Source organism: Rissa tridactyla, chromosome 5 (assembly GCF_028500815.1).
Source record: "Rissa tridactyla isolate bRisTri1 chromosome 5, bRisTri1.patW.cur.20221130, whole genome shotgun sequence".
NCBI classification, from domain to species: Eukaryota; Metazoa; Chordata; class Aves; order Charadriiformes; family Laridae; genus Rissa; species Rissa tridactyla.
In genome coordinates, this window is record NC_071470.1 from 55,488,474 (window position 1) to 55,496,905 (window position 8,432).

The 8,432-nt window shown below is 38.2% G+C and overlaps 1 protein-coding gene across 1 annotated transcript in view; it reads right to left on the reverse strand.

Moving 5' to 3' along the window:
• The window catches only part of MANBA (mannosidase beta), a 75,485-nt gene extending 67,123 nt beyond the window's left edge, over window positions 1–8,362 (reverse strand). Inside the window, exon 1 of the mRNA XM_054203831.1 lies at window positions 1,585–8,362. The gene's annotated coding sequence lies outside the window, so the exon portion shown is untranslated. The remainder of the gene's footprint in view (window positions 1–1,584) is intronic.
• Window positions 8,363–8,432: the final 70 nt, after the last annotated feature.

The window sequence follows — 8,432 nt, forward strand, 5'->3', positions numbered from 1 at the left end:
AAGAGTTACAGAAACTGACCCATGCACATTAATCAAGCAGACATACTTTAATATGGGCTCTATTTTTTGTTTTTCCAAGTGACTTAGTACATAAACAGCATTAAAAATACTACTTTATACATACCCATCTGTAAAAATAAAGCATTACACATTTGATTCTCATTGTAACAAAAAGGAAAAACTACTGCAGCAAATAAAGAGAATAAAGAGTACTAGAAGGATCACAGAATATCTCAAGTTGGAAGGGACCCATAAGGATCATCAAGTCCAACTACATGCTCCTTGCAGGACTACCCAAAACTAAACCATATGACTAAATGTGTTGTCCAGACACTCCTTGAACTCTGACAGGCTTGGTGCCGTGACCACTTCCCTGGGGAGCCTGTTCCAGTGACCAACCACCCTCTTAGTGAAGAGCCTTTTCCTAACGTCCAATCTGAACTTCCTCTGACGCAGCTTCATTCCATTTCCTCGTCTCCTGTCATACTCTCGTACTGCCTGATTACAAATTTCTTGTTTTGGTATTAGTCAAAATTTTAGTATTTGGATACTTGCACTGGAAGCAGGGAAGGCAGGCAGTAGTTTTATGGCTAGAAACATAGTAAAGAGCCTTAGGAATGTGAAAAGAAGCTTGTCTCTTCAGCTCAGTCCTTGATGAAAGAAGGGCCCCAACCTCTTCAGGGAGCAGCTATACTACTCCCATTCACTTTGTTTACAGTTAAATTCTCAGCCCAGTGGATCCAAATAATCTGGTGCTCAAATTATTGCCTGTATCTTTGATAGCTGCTACAAGTGTCAGAGTTCCATGGAAGAGCTCTGTATTCTCACCACTAGGGCTACAGATAGGCAGAGGCAAATGGCAGCCTATAAGAACGGATCTGAAAAACACAAGAGATCACTGCCTGGAATCCTCTAAGATTGTTTCAGCAAGTGCAAAGTTCATCAGCTTGTCTAAATTGGTATAGATCTTCTGCAAGGAGAGAAGCTATACTATAACTTCAATTAACACTTTGTATGTAAATATTCTGCATGTATTTTGATGTCTATGGAGTATTTCATAAAGTGCCACAATATTCTGAAGGTATTTAAAGTTTTAATTAGTGAGTTAAAAAGTGAACAGACATCTAAGTTTTTGGCTTTTTTTTTTTTGTTTGTTTGTTTGGTTTTTTTTTTTTACATACTAGCAAAATAAACAGCATTCAGCAAACAATCATTTCCAAAGGTATGGCTCTATGGCTCTCAGTTAAAAGGGCTTTTTCACCACAGAAAGCTGTCATGACTCCAAAAAGTTATTAAGCACTTACAAGGTTTAAGATGCAAAATCATCTTGAAAACTTATCTGTCAATAGAAGTTCCATTATGTAGATTCTCTCAGCATTTTTTGAATACAGTTTATCAGCAGTGGTCGCATTGACAAATACAGTTTTAAAGGCCTAGAACTATGCCCTGAGTAATTTCAATCACACTAAAAAGATACTTGAAACTATTTAAAAATAATAATGTAGGCAACTTAGTCTGATGATGTAGTTCAATAGTTGACAAACAGCAATTTTTCCTCAATATTCACTTTGGAGTCCTCCATACCTGGTCACAGCCATGAAGGTTTAGTTGGAAGGACAGAAGGGTACAACTAAGCTTTCTTCTGCCACCTCCTGCTTTGACAGTTAACAGTGGACAGAGAAAGCCACTGCATGACTAGAAAGAGTCACTCATTGTTTAGTGAGCATCTTGGTGGCAATTTGAACTTGGAGATTTTTCAAGACCTTTTGTTGTGTTCTCTTAATACCAGGTATGCTGATCTGCTGTTTATCCTTCCAGCTTCCCGGCAATGACCCATTATCTTGTAACCACAAACTATGATTACTGCTACTTCCTCCTAACACAACTCTTCTAGAAGAGCTTATCAGTTAGCTGCAGCTGGCGCAGAAGGTACAGCTGGCTGCCCTCTGCACTGTCCACACCCTAAATTATTCATGATGTATGTGTCAGCATATGCTACATGCTCTTTAAAATTCAGGGAGACTAACATTGAGCTCTTCCCCTTCACTCCTTGTCCCCATGTATCTGCATTCTAGATTCCTAACCCTAATACATGGCAGTTGTTTCACCTATACTCATCTAACCTAAGAACTTCATAAAGATCCTGAACCTTTTTATTTTTCTTCAGTATTTTTACAAGCTCTTCTCCCAACGAGAACCACTGCAGCAATTAATACAGTAAAAAGATTATTTTCTAAGTTACTCCTTCCACCTTTTTCATGCTTTGCACCTTAAGAGGCATTACTTGCCCTAGCAATTGCATAAAATACTGCTTTATAATTTAGAAGCACTCAAGAGTCCCCAGGCATTGCCTAGCTAAGTTACACAAAAGAGATTCCCTATCAGATCAGGGAAGGCAGCAGAAAGCAGGGTATCCAGACAGTAGTTGTATGTGCAAGAAATGGGTAAAAAGAAGTTCCGGTCTCTAAAGGGTGCAGACAAACATTGCCTGGTGGCTGTGGGAAGGAAAACAAGGTTAAGAGGGCTGAATGGTCAACTACAACCAATCTCTGTATTGGGTCTCCTGCCCTGGGAACCAGGTATGTTCTAGCATCAGTTAAACAGCAAATGGCAACTTCTCTCTTCATCTTCCTCCCTTCTCCCCGCTCGCCGCCATAAAGTACAACATAACGCACATATGCCCAGTAAGATGCCACATCAACCATGTTAAAAAACAGCTGTTCAAGGAAATAGTTTTACATCCAAAAGTTTCAAGGTAACTAGTCAATGGCACTCCACAAGCCTGTCTTTTCACATTTTTTGTTATGAAAAGTTGGAATATTCTTCTACATCAGTCATATCAGTATCAGAAATAATATTAATGTGAAAAAATATGCTTCAGGGTTACCTGCATTTTAAAGCTTGAGTTCTCATATGATTTACAATTAATCCAAACAGAATGTGCTTTTACTTCTCTCCCGAATTATAAATAAAAAGCTGAGGCTATGAAAATCCACATCCTTTGCACTGAAACAGTAATTCTGAGTGTGAAGTGCAGCACATATGAAGGAGCGGAAAAAAGCCTAGCTAAATTAAGTAACAGCCACCTACCTACCTCTGCTCCAATTCAATTGCTTGTGATTGTACGATGATACCTTGAAGTGCAGCTTTCAATGGATTTGGAATGGATTCTCAGGAAACATACATCATTATATAAACAAGACTTAAGAGATACCCTCATGAAATAAAACTCAAACTGTAAGAACATAAGAAGCCGTTAGTACAGTCAACAACAGAAACAAGGGGTCATGATTCATTTACACAAGAAAGTTCTACCTCTTATGCTGGTTAGAGACACTATCTGCACTAGTCCCATGGCAGCTTGTTATAGCGTTACTACTACATTAAAAAAAAAAATACCATAATAGTTTGCAAAGTAAGTCTATGCAAAGCCACATTCATTCTCTTGCAGAATCACACAGTGGCTTAATACACACTAATGGTATGCTGCCTTTAAAAGCTTATGTGGTAAGATTTTCTACTCATTATAGCATCACTGAAGCAAGAAAGCCTTCACCAAACATCATGCATCTCACTTGCATCTATTTTAATTGAAATGGCTAATGTATTTCTATACGGTTTGTCCTCTGGCCTTTCAATAAAAATCCCAAACCTCTCAGAGGTCAGTACTGTGGGATCTAATAGAAGTCTCCTGAAACTTTAAGGAATGAAACCCTCACTGGGCTTCACAGTAAGAACTGAAAAAAGAATGGAGTGGAAGAATGCAGGTATACAAAAGCTGAGCAAAACACATGAACAAAAAAACCAGTAAAATCCGTACTTCTTAGTTTGTCAAGGCATGTATGTCAATTAGACCAGACAGATATGCTTAAGAGATGCAAGACTTTACGGGACTTTTCACAGACATAGAGACTGAACAACACTCGGTCCCAAACACTAAATTCAATTTTCCAGCCAGCACTAATCCAATTTATAAAAGCACGGATCAGTGCCATGTTCCAGAAACTGCCTTGATCTCCACTAAGTTTGTTACCTGAGAACTACTACGGTAACAAACAGTGATACTTTCTTCAATACTCTTCCGAGTTTAGAGACAAAAATCTAGTACCTTATGAAGAGATCTGGACCTCTTACTCCAGTAACATCCCAAACCTTGCAATAAGAATAAAATAATGGTTATATTGAATAGATCCTTCAATTTCTAAGATATCTGTGAATTAATTAACTTTTCTGCATTGACTGTCAGAGCAGGATTAATACCACGGCGAAGAATATGTAAACCTTATTTTAGCAAGGGTATTCTTCACCAAAGAACTAATAACTTCATACTGAACAGTGGTCTTTGCCAGAGCTATCACAAATCTTTACTATTTACCTTCACAAATTTGTGAGGAGGAAGATGTTATAGACTCACACTAAGCTCTGTACGTACGGTTGCAAACTGCAGTTCCTCTCTTAGATGCCAAGAGGATCTGAGTTGCATGGTCAGTAAAAAGTTGTGTTCCAGAAAATTCCCTTTAAAAAAAAAAAGACAAAAAATAAGACAGGATTTATGACTATATGAACATGGTTCCTTTTCAGACTTGCATCAAATACTGTCAGATAGGAAGTGCTGTGGTTTACCTGGCCAGAGGGGAAAAAAATAAGCTTGATTTAAAAACAACATAAGGCTTCTCCTTTCCTCAGCATAAATTAAACTATCACATTCAGTGCCTATCAATATTTTCTAAGACAAGAAAATCACCAGTTAAGGCAGCTCTTCAAGAACATAGGAAATAGCTTAATTCGTGCATTCTCTCTAATGAATCGTGACATCACATCTGAGTGACTAAACTTGAGTCAAAGTTCCCATCCCAGATAAACATGAAGGCATTTCCAAGTTTGGTCTCCACAAACCTAGTATGCCAAAGCAGCTGGAGCAAGCCCAGCCCTCCAGCTACCATTCCTCCCACGGGGACAAAGTAATATCACAGTCTTCTAAGCAACTGATCATACTCGGGACATGTTAAGTCTGTGATGGCACAACATACAGTTAATAGGAAGATTAATGAAGTGGTAAAAGCCACAATTACCTAGATGATTTGCAAAACCTAACATTCTTAAGTACAGAGCTTAAGTACTTCTGCTTGAAGCTCCTGAAGGGGAACAAATATCAACAGCCGTCATTTAAAGACAGCAGCCTACCCTCCCAGAGTCAACCAGGTACAAGCCCAGATCAAAGATCAGATCAAAGCTGTTGAAACACACGTTCTGATCAACACTGTATGTCTTCTGACAAAGCTTCCTGCCCTCACAAACTAAAAACCTTAACTGTTTGAAGAAGATACTGAATCTCACAAATATTTCCAACAGACAAAATCCACTATTTCGGGCAAACAGGGATGTTTACCAGACATCCTTAAAAAAATTCTCAATATTCCTTTATGCAGAGATGTCCTATCAAATCCACCGTTCCTTTTCTGGCACCTGTCGCTGTAAAGATTACGCTTGTCACCTCTTCTAACCTAACCGAGACAGACCGCTGCTCTAGAAATAGTTGCAGCAGTTACTGCTGCTCACCTGGAAGCTACTTATCTCTTTCCCCCACAACTGATTCACATTAAACAAACCATGTGTCACCTCACTGCAGTACAGAAAAAGCTGACAACTTTGAACTATGCCTGCAGAAGACTGAGTGCTTGCTTCTAAATGACACAGAAGACCAAAGTTACTGCAGCATTAACATGGGAGAACAGCTAAGTCACAATTTATGGGCACTGGCTAAACAATCAGACACCAATTATGAACCGTTCTATACACGCCTCCAAAAGCTCATTGATCTACACTCTGAATTGCTCTTCCTAAGGCTACATCTGAACTGCTATTCTTCAACAGGCTAACCTGGACACCAAAAGTTACAATTTATCAGATATCTTATTCCAGATTATTTTGAAGCCAGCTGGTTTCACAGTTTGCATGAATTGACAGCAAGACATTTTCACTTCACAGTAATACGGGCAGCTGCTCTTGACCTTCTGTACCTTCTCTTTACATCATACATTTAACCCAGTTTTGTTTCCTGTGTTACCATGTGTTCTCTGCATTGGTCCTGCACTGTTGGCCATCAAGATAAGAATCCAACAGTTCTCCAGTTTATGCCCATTTTATATTAACGTTGAAGGCACTGACTGGGGTAAAACAGCATACCTTCAATGACATAGAGAACTGAACAGCATAAAGCAAATTATTCCTATGAGTGGCAGTTTTTTGGTTTTCAGCCTTTAAGGAATTAGCGTAGTCTGTGTTTTAGTGAAATAACCTTTACACCTTAAGATCTTTTACTGAACATGGATTATTTATCTCATTCCATTGTTCTAGTGCTAATTTGTTTCATTTAGCTCTAACACAGACAGTCGTCTAAGCCTAGTTTTCATATACAAAACTACACACAAGCCAGGGAAAGAAAGTCAATTTAGATTTTTTTGGACACCTATAAACATAGCAATAAATCTTCAGCTGAACTGCAAATTCTACTATGCTTTTAAGTTTTATTAGAAATTTGCAGACGGAAGATTTCTTCTGAATTGCTAGCCACATCTGATGGACCTATGTTATCTGCTTCAGATGATAACACCTGTAAAAACCTATTTTTTTTAACAATAAAGGATTTGAAATAAAATGGCTAGAGAGAACAATCGAGGGGAGGCTGCATATAAGAACACAATAAAAAAGTTAATTAGGACATTTCTGGCTGTGCACGTTTAAACCATTAAGTTTTCTGTTAATTAATGCTAATTCCTTTTTGCATAACCAATTATCAAATCTAACAGAACTGGTACAGTATGTCTGCGCCCCTAACTAGTGTTACTAACTAGTTGTCTTCCAATCATTTGTCAGACCGTAGTTCCATCCCTCCATAACTATCAGACCTTACTGCTGTGGGTGTGCGTGAAGCCAGACTTCTGTTTCAGAGTTAGCACCTACAATCTTCATACCAAAATTATGCACAGTGCAGCTGAGTAGAATGTTTTTACACACACGTGTAAAAAAAACCAAAAAACAAAGCTCCAGCCTATGCTACAGATCAAGTTTTTCCTGCATCCTGAAAAGACTCAAAAGTGTGCTTAAAATTACTGAGTTTTTCGAGTGAAATTTGAGTAAGCTGACTAGAATCACATTGACCAATTCAAACCCCATTTAAACATAGCATGCAATCTTAAAAAAAATTATTCCAGAAGCAACACTGAATTGTAAGTTTCTTTCGTTGTTACAAGTTTGTTAAATCTCAGTGCCTTGGCTTGACACTGTTCTCTATAAACACAGCCATTTAAAAAATAAATGAAAAAAAGAAGATATTTTGTTCAATGCAAGACTCTTAGGATGGAGCTGGCACCTATGTTCTGAAGCTATTATTGTATTTATCATCCTGAAATAAGTCTTTTCACAGAGCTGGACAGAAAAACTCACTTCAGTGTTTTCTAAAACCTTCAGTTTTCACATGAAGTTAAAAAAATGGAAAGTCTTTTTTCCCCTCCACGTGTTTCATAGTAATCAAGATCTATTATGTGCTTTTTAGACATCTGTGGTTTTGGCAGGCAGATTACTACGAGGTAATCACTAATTCAGCTTTTTGTTTTGGTAAGAGTTCCTAAATTCTTTCATCAATTTACTAGCTCACGTTAACCAGCTCCTCCTTTTGCCCCCCTGCTTGAACAGCAAGCCCAAATACAACTTCCACAGGAAGCCTGCACAAGGCACTACTGAGACTGCCTCAAGGTCAAAACACCTGCCATTTCCCACTACACAAAGATATGATTTTAAGTCTCAGCATGACCTCCAGCATGCATATGTACGTCTACAATTCACCCACCATTCACCAAAATAGATACCTTCTAATTGCAGAAAATTATCACAGAAGTACCATTACAGATGTACAAGAGAACTACAGAGTGGTCCAAACAAGATTTCCATCTTCCATATAATATTTTACTATCTTCTCTTTCACTGACCTTCCCTCATCCAAACCTCCTTGAGTTTTATAAAGCCTGGTGCCTTACATCTCACAAGACATCTTCTTAGTTTACCATGTAAGTGATTTTAGTGGGTAAGAGTCCAAGACAAAGTAATAAGCATCAAATTAACACAATTACCACAGAGGTGAGCGCAACATGTTCGCAAGCTTGGAAATATAAATTTTTACCTCAGTTGTAATGCTACTGGCAGCTGCATTTTAAGTATTTCCACTTTCCAGCAAAATGGCGTAAGCAAAAAATCTTTGGTTAGCAAAGCAGAAATACTGCACGAACTGCAACTTCATTAACAAATTTCAGAATGTCATTTCATGAGGCATGCGCTGTTGAAGAGAGCCCGGGTTTCTAAATTTCAAGCCAACTAGACTTTCATAGTTTAGAACCAGAACAAACCATGTCCAAACTACATACTCAAATTTTTAT